The sequence below is a fragment of the Hippocampus bargibanti genome, linkage group LG08, assembly GCF_051943395.1.
Source record: "Hippocampus bargibanti isolate YZ-2025 linkage group LG08, ASM5194339v1, whole genome shotgun sequence".
Lineage (NCBI taxonomy): Eukaryota > Metazoa > Chordata > Actinopteri > Syngnathiformes > Syngnathidae > Hippocampus > Hippocampus bargibanti.
The window spans coordinates 16,519,413-16,531,233 of record NC_142741.1 but is presented as its reverse complement, the minus strand read 5'-3'; positions in this window follow the sequence as shown (position 1 = coordinate 16,531,233).

Sequence of the window (11,821 nt, the reverse complement as noted above, 5' to 3'; positions counted from 1 at the left end):
AAAATCTTTATTTGTTTGACTGAACTGGGAGCACTTTGGGAAAAATGCAAGCATTGTAAAAGCGACTAAACAGGTTTGCAAGCAGGCTGTCATGCTCGCTTACGGCCTCCGCCATCCGCCGACCCGCCAGCGGCGCAAACTGTTAGCAGCCGTTAGCCATGCTAAAAGGGAATACTCATGGAAATTGGGAATGAATGGCTTTAAAAAAAGCTGAAAGTAGTCTTATATGCAGATCTACGTGGTCCATTACCTCCATTTACCTTGGCTTTTATTCAGCGCCTGACAGCAGTAAACAACTGTGAAAACATCTACACATGCAGGTGAAACTGATTGTGACGACTGGGATAAGAAAAAGACACTTCTAGGGTGGAGAAACTATTTAAAGTGACGCTTTATGGGGTTTATGGCTATAAATGACAGCAGTTCTGATGGAATTCAGGAGCGAGCCATTGCTTATTCATGGGGAGTTACGTTGATGAATATGTACAGTGAGTCAATCATAAATACCTCTCATCCGCTAATCAGGAGGCAGAGTTGGGCCGGGGATGCCTGCGAGCGGGACTGCGGGACTGACAAATCTAATGATCAACAAATAATGAGAAGAAAAACAACAAGCCTCACAAGTAGAAATGAGACTTTCCAGACAAGTTATGTTGAGTTTTTTTTTTTCACCTTATCTCAGCTGCAGCCATTTCCATAAATGCTGCCGGCTGTCTCACCTCCACCAGGAACAGCGCTCGGCTAAATGCCTCGGCTTCTCATTTGGCTCGCCTTTTCCCTCTTTTGCTCCCAAATGTTCATTATCAGCAGAGCGGCTCGCCCGGGAGTGGAAAAGAGTAGAGAGCTGAGATCATCGACAGCTTGATGTGACGGAGGTCAATTGAACTAACAGGTTTTTGTGTGTTTAGATTTTAAATGGGACATTTGTGTCCGGGGTTCTTGGCTCACTCACCCACACACACATACTTACGCACACCGTAGGCAGTAATGAGCAGGTTATGCAAAGGCACAGGCAGCCCAAATCTGTGATTATAATCAAGCTCTCTCCACCTCCATCACTCTCCTCCCTCACGTCCTGTGTGTAGACAAGCATTCCACAAAATGAGACTTTATTGATTAACACCCTCTCACTTTTTTACGTGATTAGTCGCTCAACGGGGGCGATGCACATAACTTTTAAGTTCAGTATTTCAAGGGCAGTCCCTGAACTCTGATGTTTTTATAGTTTCTAGCATTGGGGGGGGGGGGGGGTTGTTGGGACTTGGGACCATGTTAAGCACTTCTGCTTGCAGGTAGGATGCGCCCGCCTGTCAAAGATGTCTGGCAGGGACGCATCTGCCAACCCATCTGGAAGTCAATTTGCACCTGGAATGCCACGCAAACCTCGATAGTCTTGTGGTGGCAGATGAGCGTCAGCAAGTCAAGTGACTTTTCACAAAGAGGAAACTTTCCAAACAAAGAGTCAAGAACAGAATATGGCAATGTTTTTATTGTCTCATGAGTTTGGACGATTAACGATTAACTCTACATTTTCAATGTATTTTTTTTTTATTTCATCTGTGCTGTATGTCATACATATTAGCATATTTGACAATAAAGCTGACTTGTGTGGTTTCGCACATGATACTTTCATTCAGAAAAAAATCTTGGCATGGATGCAACAGGCTCAGTTTTACTTACATTTCATGTAAAAATAAATTTCTCCATGTGTGCTGGATTGCTTGCGAGGTTTGCCTCCAGAGAAACTAAAACTGCTCACGGTAGTGTGATCAGCAAGCCTAAACATATGACAATTAAATAGAAGCAAGTATCAGAATCAGAATCAGAATCAGAATACCTTTATTCGTCCCGCAATGGGGAAATTACATGAATGTACGTGTTTAGGAATAGTTTGGATCAGCAATCATTGTGCTTTTTGCGCCTGGAATGGGCAGCATCTTCACAGCCCCGCTTTGTTCAGTGGAAAGGTCGGTGCTCTTGGACAGTCTGCGGCTGGATGAATGCATGGCTTGAGGAGCCCACGATAAGAAGGAGCGTTAGGGCGTAGCGCCGATGCGTATGTGGAACTGTCGCGGCTTAGAATTGAAGCAGATTTATGTGGGACAGGAGATGTGAGACTATATTTTCTTCAATGGATGCTACAGCTGTGTGTTTCCTTTCAACATTTAGCTTGTAGGCGACATGCAGATTCCACCATGATGTCCCTGATCCACTGGTGAAGGGACGCTTTGATCCTCTCCTCTTTCATCTGGAACTGCTTCGTGTAACAAAGAGGGTGCAGAAAGTGCTTAGGAATGAAAGACTCTCTGTGTCTTTGTGTTGTCATGTTATTTGTTATTTAGTTGTTTTTTTTTTGTTCTTTTGACTTCAAGACGGCGCTGCGAGAGTGGCTGCCTTTCCAGCAGCTCCTGTATTTTGTTTTTCTACTTTCATTACTTTCAGCATCACTTTGCTGCTGTGAAATGTAAATTTGTCCACTGCGTGACTAATAAAGGCAAATCCAATCCAATCCAAAATCTGCCATGTGTTCTACTATAAGAGTTGGAAGCTGCATAAATTCGCTTGTCACACCTGCAGAGTGAGTTGTAAGGTTCAACAGAACAAAATGGTTACATTTCCATGGTCACATTATCGTTGCGTCTCTATCAGTTATCGCTACAAATGAAAAATAGCGAAACTCACCAAAATAATTATTTGATAAGGTTAAGAACAAAATGGCAATGAAGATGGCAGAGCGAGATTAATTTTCCAGGTTTCAATTTTATTTCATGTTTTACATTGGGTAGACTCGAGATTGTTCTAGATTCTTTTATATTTTAAATGACCCACCAGTAAAAATAATGAAAAAAATAGTTTGTTTGGGTTTGAAAGGGATTCATTATTGTTCAATTCATTCCATTCCAACCCAAGGTTCTCCTCTAAATGTTTAGAAGCACAACTCTGGTGGCTATTTATTTATTTATTTAGTTAGTTATTTATTTAAATATATACAGTGATTGTTTATCTACACACCACTTTTTGACGCGGTGTGTCAGATGATACCAACATGCCATCTGTCACATGATATGAGTGGTTTGACAGAGGCTTGGTGCTCAAGATTAAATAAAAAAGGCCAGCTCTGAGCCGATGCATGGCGAAATTCTTTGTAAGTGTGGGTGGAGTGCTTACTTCCTGTGTGTGACAGGAAGTGAAAGCAGAGATGGATTTACCCTGAAGCTTAAGCAAGTCTCTGTGTTTTTGCATCATAGACGAAAGCAGGGGCTTGCAGAGAGTGGGGACAACAGGACAGGGGTCTGGGTATCCACCAAAGTGGGCAAGCGCACAAAGTCTAAAAGAGAGTTTTTACGAGTTAATACAGCAAATCATGGGTTACACACCGCATGAACGTAACTTTTAGACGCATCGCCCCAAAAATTCCCCAAACCTCCAGCACAGAAAATAAACCATGTGTGGGTGTAAATGTTCGTATATGTACTTTTACAAGCCCGCCACTTGAAAGTGGCTGAGGCTCTTCGACCAGCATAGCTGATCATGTGATGGACTGATGTGGGCGTGTTATGTTATTGAGTCATCAGAAAGAGAGGAAAAAAAACAATGAAGAATGTTTAATGACACAGGTGGGTCGACACATATTCCAGACAAATAATTGTAAACAAGACTTTGAAAAGTAACATTTTCCTAAAAAAATAAAATATAAGGTGTTTTTAAAACCAGGACACCTGTACAGAACAATGATGTGGAAAAAAGACTCAGACAGAATCAGAATCAGAATCATCTTTATTGGCAAGTATGTAGAACACACAAGGAATTTGTTTCCGGTAGAACACGCTGCACTAGTATCGTCGTCAAAAAAAAAAAAATAAATAAAATAAAAACTGCTAAGTGGCACGATACAGTTCCATTTTGGCTACTGTTGAAAGAGTTCAAAGAGTTAATGGCTTGGGGGAAGAAGCTGTTTAAATGTCTGCTGGATTTGGTGCGCATGGATCGGTAGCGCCTGCCTGAGGGGAGTAGCTGGAAAAGGTGGTGGGCAGGGTGCGGAGGGTCCAGTAGGATTTTCCGCACCCTAGTTTGGATTCTTGCAGTGTGCAAGTCCTCGAGAGTGGGTAGGGCGGTGCCAATGATTTTTTCCGCCGTCCTAACTGTCCGTTGAAGTCGGATTTTGTCCATTTTTGTGGCGGCCCCGAACCAAACGGTGATGGAAGAACACAGGTTGGATTCGATGACAGCCGTGTGGAAATGTTGCAGCACCTCCTGTGGCAGGCCATATTTCTTTAGCAGCCTCAGGAAGTACATTCTCTGTTGGGCCATTTTCAGGATAGAGTTGGTGTTGACCTCCCACTTCATGTCCTGGGAGACTGTGATTCCCAGGAAGTTGAAGGTCTCAACGGTTGACACCAGGCAGTTGGATAGTGTGAGGGGTAGCTGTGGTGATGGATGTTTCCTGAAGTCCACAATCATCTCAACTGTCTTGAGCGTGTTCAGCTCCAGGTTGTGACGGCTGCACCAGAGCTCCAGCTGCTCCACTTCTTGTCGGTATGCAGACTCGTCGCCGTCTTTGATGAGACCGATGACGCGAGACAGGAGCGTGAAAGGGGCTGCAGTGTTGGACATAGGATGAGCTTATTGAATCGATTGATGGCAGAGAGGATGAAAACAGGCAGGAGAAGGAGATAATGAGGTGTTTTGATGTAATGTGCTAGATAGAGCATTCAAACACACTAGTCAGCTGGTGCGGGGGTGTCAACACAAACGCGTGCATATTCACTTAATAGAGGGCTTTGGCCTTGTCAGTCACATCTTCCTCGCCATTTTCTAGCTTGACCTGTTGAACTGCTGAGGAGCTCACAATGAATGATATAGCAACTCAAAGATACACTATAGTAGTACAAGATCCAATAATGACCCAAATCACCATTTCTATATTCCTTGAACAACATTAAGCAGTTTAAAAATGACATATTAAACAATTTAGCTCTGAAACACCGATACGTTTCCAAGTGTAACGCTCACTCACCGACCCCAGCATTCGGTGTACGTGTCGCTAACATCTACCTAATGCCTCCAATATACACCATTCGTTGGTGTAATAATTATTCACAAATCTATATACCTCTTACCTCAAATTGATGCAAGGAAACTAATTTGCAACTTTAAAATGACTGGTGTGAATAATTTTGGAAGGTATCTGTGCTGCAACCTTCGTAGCCTGACGATGATACATGACATCTGCATACCTGAGACTCACTCTGTTGAGTTAAAAGGTCTGGTTAATATTTGATAAACAAATTTGTCAAAGGAAAAAATGCCACAAGTGTCATTTTCAACAAAATGAATAAAACACAAAGCAATGAAAATTAATGAAATAACGGAAATAGACAGACCAGCTCAAATAAATGCTATGTTCTGTTCCATTAGGACATGAAAAAAATAACAGTCGGCGGCTCTAAACTCAAAACCCCCTCTACTCACAGTTTGATAATGAGCCTTTGATGCTCACTGAGCTGAAGCCTAGCTTTGAAGTTTTCTGCAAAAATTGCGGTCAGCTTCTCGTGGAGCAATCTTTTATTTTAAAGTGAAAGTTAATCACGGAAGAGGATGCGGGATGGGAGAGCAGACAATCTTAGAAGGAATGACGACAGGCCAGCTCGGGTGAGTGCTGATGAGGCGAATGCGAAGCAGATGATCACCGGTACCGTGGGTTGTTTGAAAGTAAAACAAAAAAGTTACGTTAAACTGACATAATCGTTAGAAATGTGTGACAAGAATCACAATTTCTGTTTCCAAATAATAATACTCAGTTTTGATTCAAGCACACAGAGACGTATTCTTAAATATTTTCTATATACACAGTGTATAATTTTGTTGTAGTTGTACTTAGAAAGTGTGAGAGCTGTTTATAATATTTTTGCACACAGTAGGAAGAAGCAAAGCAAGGAAGGTGGGAGGGTGATAGAATAATCAAACTTAAGGCAGTCAAGGGTCTTGGCATGGTAATAAAGGTGCAACACAATCTCACCAGGAGCAGGGGGGGGGGCAGTTTAATGGCATACAATACTGGGTAAGCAGCCTGTGCAGGTAACATCGAACAGATGTCCTAGTTTTAATCACGACTTGGAGATTTGTAAAGATTGGTTGATAGTTTTGTTTGAGTGGTTGACTTCTTTTTATACCTGTAAACCATGAAAAGAGTATGAAGTGACTGATAATCCCTCCCTGCTTTTATGTTATGCGTCATCAAAGAGTGAGTGCCTCTTAATTACTACTATTAAATGATGGTGACAGTTTAACCCTGGAACATGCAGACCAACAATTAATCAATTGTATTGTGTGTAAGTGGGTGCGTTAGAAGGAGAGGGAGGTAGTCGTGTGCTGGTGGAATAAATCAGACGCAGCTGATGTGTGTTTACCTTGCCAGGCCTTCTGGGATTCTGGGTAATTGAGCATGAGCGGATAAGCAATAGAAAAGCCATTTAACAAACACACACACACACACACACGCACACGCACACACACGCACACACACACACACACACACACACACACACACACACACACACGCACACACACACACACACGCACGCACGCACACACACACATACACGCGCACACACACACACACACACGCACACACACACACGCACACACACACACACACACACACACACACACACACACACACACACACACACACACACACACACACACACACACACACACACACGCACACACACACACACACACACGCACGCACGCACACACACACATACACACACACACACACACACACACGCACACACACATACACACATACAACACACACACACACAAGCTGCCAGCCTTTGAGGCAACAAAGTGCGAAGGTGTTGCTAGCAGTGGTAAAAGACATTGTGTGTCGTTTCAGTGGTTCTAACTTGACTGATGATACACGTGTGGCCTCATAAAACATTAATAAAAACATCCTCAGTTGAGCCAGCTGTGCTGACGGTAAATCAAGCGCCTCTTATTTCCTCAGCCTTTGCTACCTGCAGAACATCAAAATGTGATTTAAGTTAGGCTAGCTGACAGGAGACAGTCAGGATGGAGGGGGCGAGGGTAAACTGCACCATTTGACTCAACTGGTTCATTGATTTCATATCTCCATTCAGCACAGCAAATGAGGCATGCATTAAAAGTCATACACTGGGGATCTCAATCCTTCCATCAATAGTTTCAGTTCTATCAAGGGTAACATTAGCAAGCATATGCTATCAAATTTCTAATATCAAGCGTCCATCATTCCACAATGGCATATATGCAGATTATTTTTATACACCCGCAGTGCATCTGACAATTTGGTGACAAAAGACAGAGAGCAGACTAGAATTTAGACCAGCTCCAAGCTGGTCTAAATATCAGCATAAGTGGAGTAACATGGCTAGCGGATTTGATTAAGGTACAGGAAGACTGATTCCGTGTTGAGTGATTATTGAAAGCATTTGATCATACCTGTCAACCTGTAACGTTTTTTCCGTACAAAGTACATTTATTATGCATTTTAAGACGTGTACGACGTACAAGAAAATCTGTACGGAAAACGCACATTTGTCAATTATGGGTACCATCCGGTATACACCGACTATTACCAAACGGCAAATCAATCAAGTCAAACGAGTTCGACGCGGTAGCCTCTATCTCTGTATCGTTTTTTTTTTGCAAAGGAAGCGAGCGGTTTGATGCTACTGTGCGCATGCGTCTGCTGCCTGGGGATTTCCCATTGCATCATCCGATCACACGTGAACAAAGCGAAAGTCAGGACGATACGACGGATTGATTCAAGCTTCGAAGAAAGGTGTGTAATATTCCTATTGTGTTGCTTGCAAAAAAGAGGTGAAAGTAGCTGCCTCCGGTTTTTATGATTTAAAGACACATTTTGATACAAAGAGCCACGCCAAAAACATATAAGTCTGGAAAACATATCAATCATACAATAGCATACAATAGAGAACACTGTAGTAATTAAGCAACACTTGTAATTTCATCATTTATTAAGAATATGTACAGAATGATATAACAAAACACATGTACAATATAACATGTTAAACTACATAAATAAACACGTTTGAAAACAAATATGGTGTACGATTATTTTGTATTTTGTAAGGGAAAATACGACAGTTTGTAAGGGCCGTGGAGGTTGACAGGCATGATTTTACTCACCTGACCGCGTCACATCTATGGTTGGAAATGTCTGTTGTGATACCTAGACGCATGACTACGACAGATGGCAGTTTGGAAGTGTGCACCTGCTAACTTTACATCATCTACACGTGGAGACCTTCTTGCAGCCCTGTTAAATGTTTCTACCGTCACTGTGAAAATATCAAAACACAAAGAACTCCACAGTTCAATTGCGCTTTGCGCTCAACTTCATGAAAATGGGGTCCCTAATGTTAAACTTATCTCTAAATCAGAAATTCTTTTGACTTCAAGATGGCGCCATGAGAGTGGCTGCCTTTACAGCAGCTCCTGTATTTTGTTTTTCTATTTCTTTTCCTTCCCTCTTCCTTTCATAACTTTGCTGCTGAGGAATGTACATTTCTGCAGTGTGAGACTAACCAAGGCTAATCTATTCTAACATAACACTGTCATGATCTGGTTGGCGACCAACGGGGGGCGCTGTCGGCCCCGCCTGCACCTGCACAGGTGCTGGTCGTCCCGATCAAATTGGCGACCAGCGGGTAGCGACGTCAGCCCTGCCGGCAGCCTCGCAGGTGCTGGTCGTTACAATCAATGACACTTAAAAAGACACCTGGCACGATCATCCGGTGCCGATTCATTGTTTGTTTGCTGCTTGGTTGCAGCATGCATCGTGTACGTGTTTGTTTAACCTTGGCGGACTTTTACACTTGGTTTTCGTTTGCTACTTTGTATTTTTTCCATTCAGATCATTTTGATGTTTTACATTTTGTTCCTGCTGACTTTATTTTAATACAATTTGTCAAAAAACCTCCTGCTCCCTCCTGCCTGCTTTTTGGGATCCGCACCCGCCATCACCACCTCGCAAACCGTGACAGAATGAATCGGCCAACCATCGGATCCCGCAGGTACATCGGACCCGTCTCATTTCCACCCTGTGCCTGGCAATGCTACGTCCACGTTAGCGAAAGCCTCGTCGCGTTTGAATCGCGTCACTCGACGAGCCGCAACGTCCACGTAAACGTCCGGCCGAGACCTCCTTCCAGGTGGCCGTCCAGGGTGACCCTGGGTGACTGGCATTGCACGCCCACGTCCAGCCACGCTGTCGTCGTGCATGACGAATTGAGTCTCATCCACGACGAGCCGTGCAACGTCCGCGTCAATGTCAGTCCGAGACCCCACTCACCGCTGGATCCCGGAGCGGCTCTGGACTGGTCTCGTTCCTCCGGAGCCGGGCAGTTCACGCCCACGTCGGCGTCCGGCCGAGACCTGGTCCCATACGGCCGTACGGGGTGCCATTCTGCGCCTGGCAGTTCGACGTCCACGCAGAGCCATGCGCCGTCGCGTGAACGTGCGAGAGGGATCGCACTCACGCCCACGACGATCCGTGCCGCGTCTTCGTCCACCCCAGGCCGAGTCCCGTTCCCATCGGGCCGCCGCCCGTCGTGTGCTGGAGAGGCGGCGGTTGCCCTCTCCACCGACCGTTCCCTGGCGAGTGGACCTTTTTGGGAGACTGTTGGAACTTCTGGAAGCAGCCCCTTGAAGGGGGGGTACTGTCATGATCTGGTTGACGACCAACGGGGGCGCTGTCGCCCTGCCTGCAGCCTCGCAGGTGTTGGTTGTTTAATCATTGACATTTAAAAGAACACCCGGCACGACCATCCGGTGCCGATTCATTGTTTGTTTGCTGCTTGGTTGCAGCATGCATCGTGTACGTGTTTGTTTAACCTTGGCGGGCTTTTACTTTTGGTCTTCTTTTGCTACTTTGTATTTTTTCCATTCAGATCATTTTGATGTTTTACATTTTGTTCCTGCTGACTCTATTTTAATACAATTTGTCAAACAACCTCCTGCTCCCTCCTGCCTGCTTTTTGGGATCCGAACCCGCCATCACCACCTCGCAAAACGCGACAGAATGAATCGGCCAACCATCGGATCCCGCAGGTACATCGGACCCGTCTCATTTCCACCCTGTGCCTGGCAATGCTACGTCCACGTTAGCGCAAGCCTCGTCGAGTTTGAATTGCGTCACTCGACGAGCCGCAACGTCCACGTAAACGTCCGGCCGAGACCTCCTTCCAGGTGGCCGTCCAGGGTGACCCTGGGTGACTGGCATTGCACGCCCACGTCCAGCCACGCTGTCGTCGTGCATGACGGATTGAGTCTCATCCACGACGAGCCGTGCAACGTCCGCGTCAATGTCAGTCCGAGACCCCACTCACCGCTGGATCCCGGAGCGGCTCTGGACCCGTCTCGTTCCCCCGGAGCCGGGCAGTTCACGCCCACGTCGGCGTCCGGCCGAGACCTGGTCCCATACGGCCGTACGGGGTGCCATTCTGCGCCTGGCAGTTCGACGTCCACGCAGAGCCATGCGCCGTCGCGTGAACGTGCGAGAGGGATCGCACTCACGCCCACGACGATCCGTGCCGCGTCTTCGTCCACCCCAGGCCGAGTCCCGTTCCCATCAGGCCGCCGCCCGTCGTATGCTGGAGAGGCCGCGGTTGCCCTCTCCACCGACCGTTCCCTGGCGAGTGGACCTTTTGGGAGACTGTTGGGACTTCTGGAAGCAGCCCCTTGAAGGGGGGGTACTGTCATGATCTGGTTGGCGACCAACGGGGGGCGCTGTCGGCCCCGCCTGCACCTGCACAGGTGCTGGTCGTCCCGATCAAATTGGCGACCAGCGGGTAGCGACGTCAGCCCTGCCGGCAGCCTCGCAGGTGCTGGTCGTTACAATCAATGACACTTAAAAAGACACCTGGCACGATCATCCGGTGCCGATTCATTGTTTGTTTGCTGCTTGGTTGCAGCATGCATCGTGTACGTGTTTGTTTAACCTTGGCGGACTTTTACACTTGGTTTTCGTTTGCTACTTTGTATTTTTTCCATTCAGATCATTTTGATGTTTTACATTTTGTTCCTGCTGACTTTATTTTAATACAATTCGTCAAAAAACCTCCTGCTCCCTCCTGCCTGCTTTTTGGGATCCGCACCCGCCATCACCACCTCGCAAACCGTGACAAACATAATATAATATTTTATATTTGTACAATTTAATTTTAAAGATTCTATTCTTCTATTTCTATGATTTTCTCAAGGAATGCTTTATTATTATTTTTTGGGAAATCCAGGCAAATCAAAGCTTAACCAACACTCCCAAATAGATGTTTGACATGGAATATCCAAATGATCGTTCTTTAGCCTGTTTTACTAGAGGTGTTCTAACCCCCTCCCTAAAATAATAATAATAATAATAATAATAATAATAATAATAATAATAATAATAATAATAATAATAATAATAATAATAATAAAGAGAGAGACATGGCCAATACGATGGACTTTGGGTTTTGCGCATTGCCTTCACAGTTTTGATATTCTAGATTCAAATCTGCCTGTGTAAAGTTTGATGTTGTCCCCCTGTAATTGGATGGGTCTTCTCTGGCTTCTCCGGCTTCCTCCTTCAGTCCGAAATCATGCATGTCCGGCTCATTGAACACAGTAAATTATCCATTGGTGTAAATGTTAGTGTAATAGTCTTTTGTCTCGATGGTTGCTTTATGATTAGCTGGCAAAAAGTCCAGGATTTACACAGCCCCTCAACCCAGCCTCTCATCCTAAAACCACTGGGATTGACTGCGGCTCA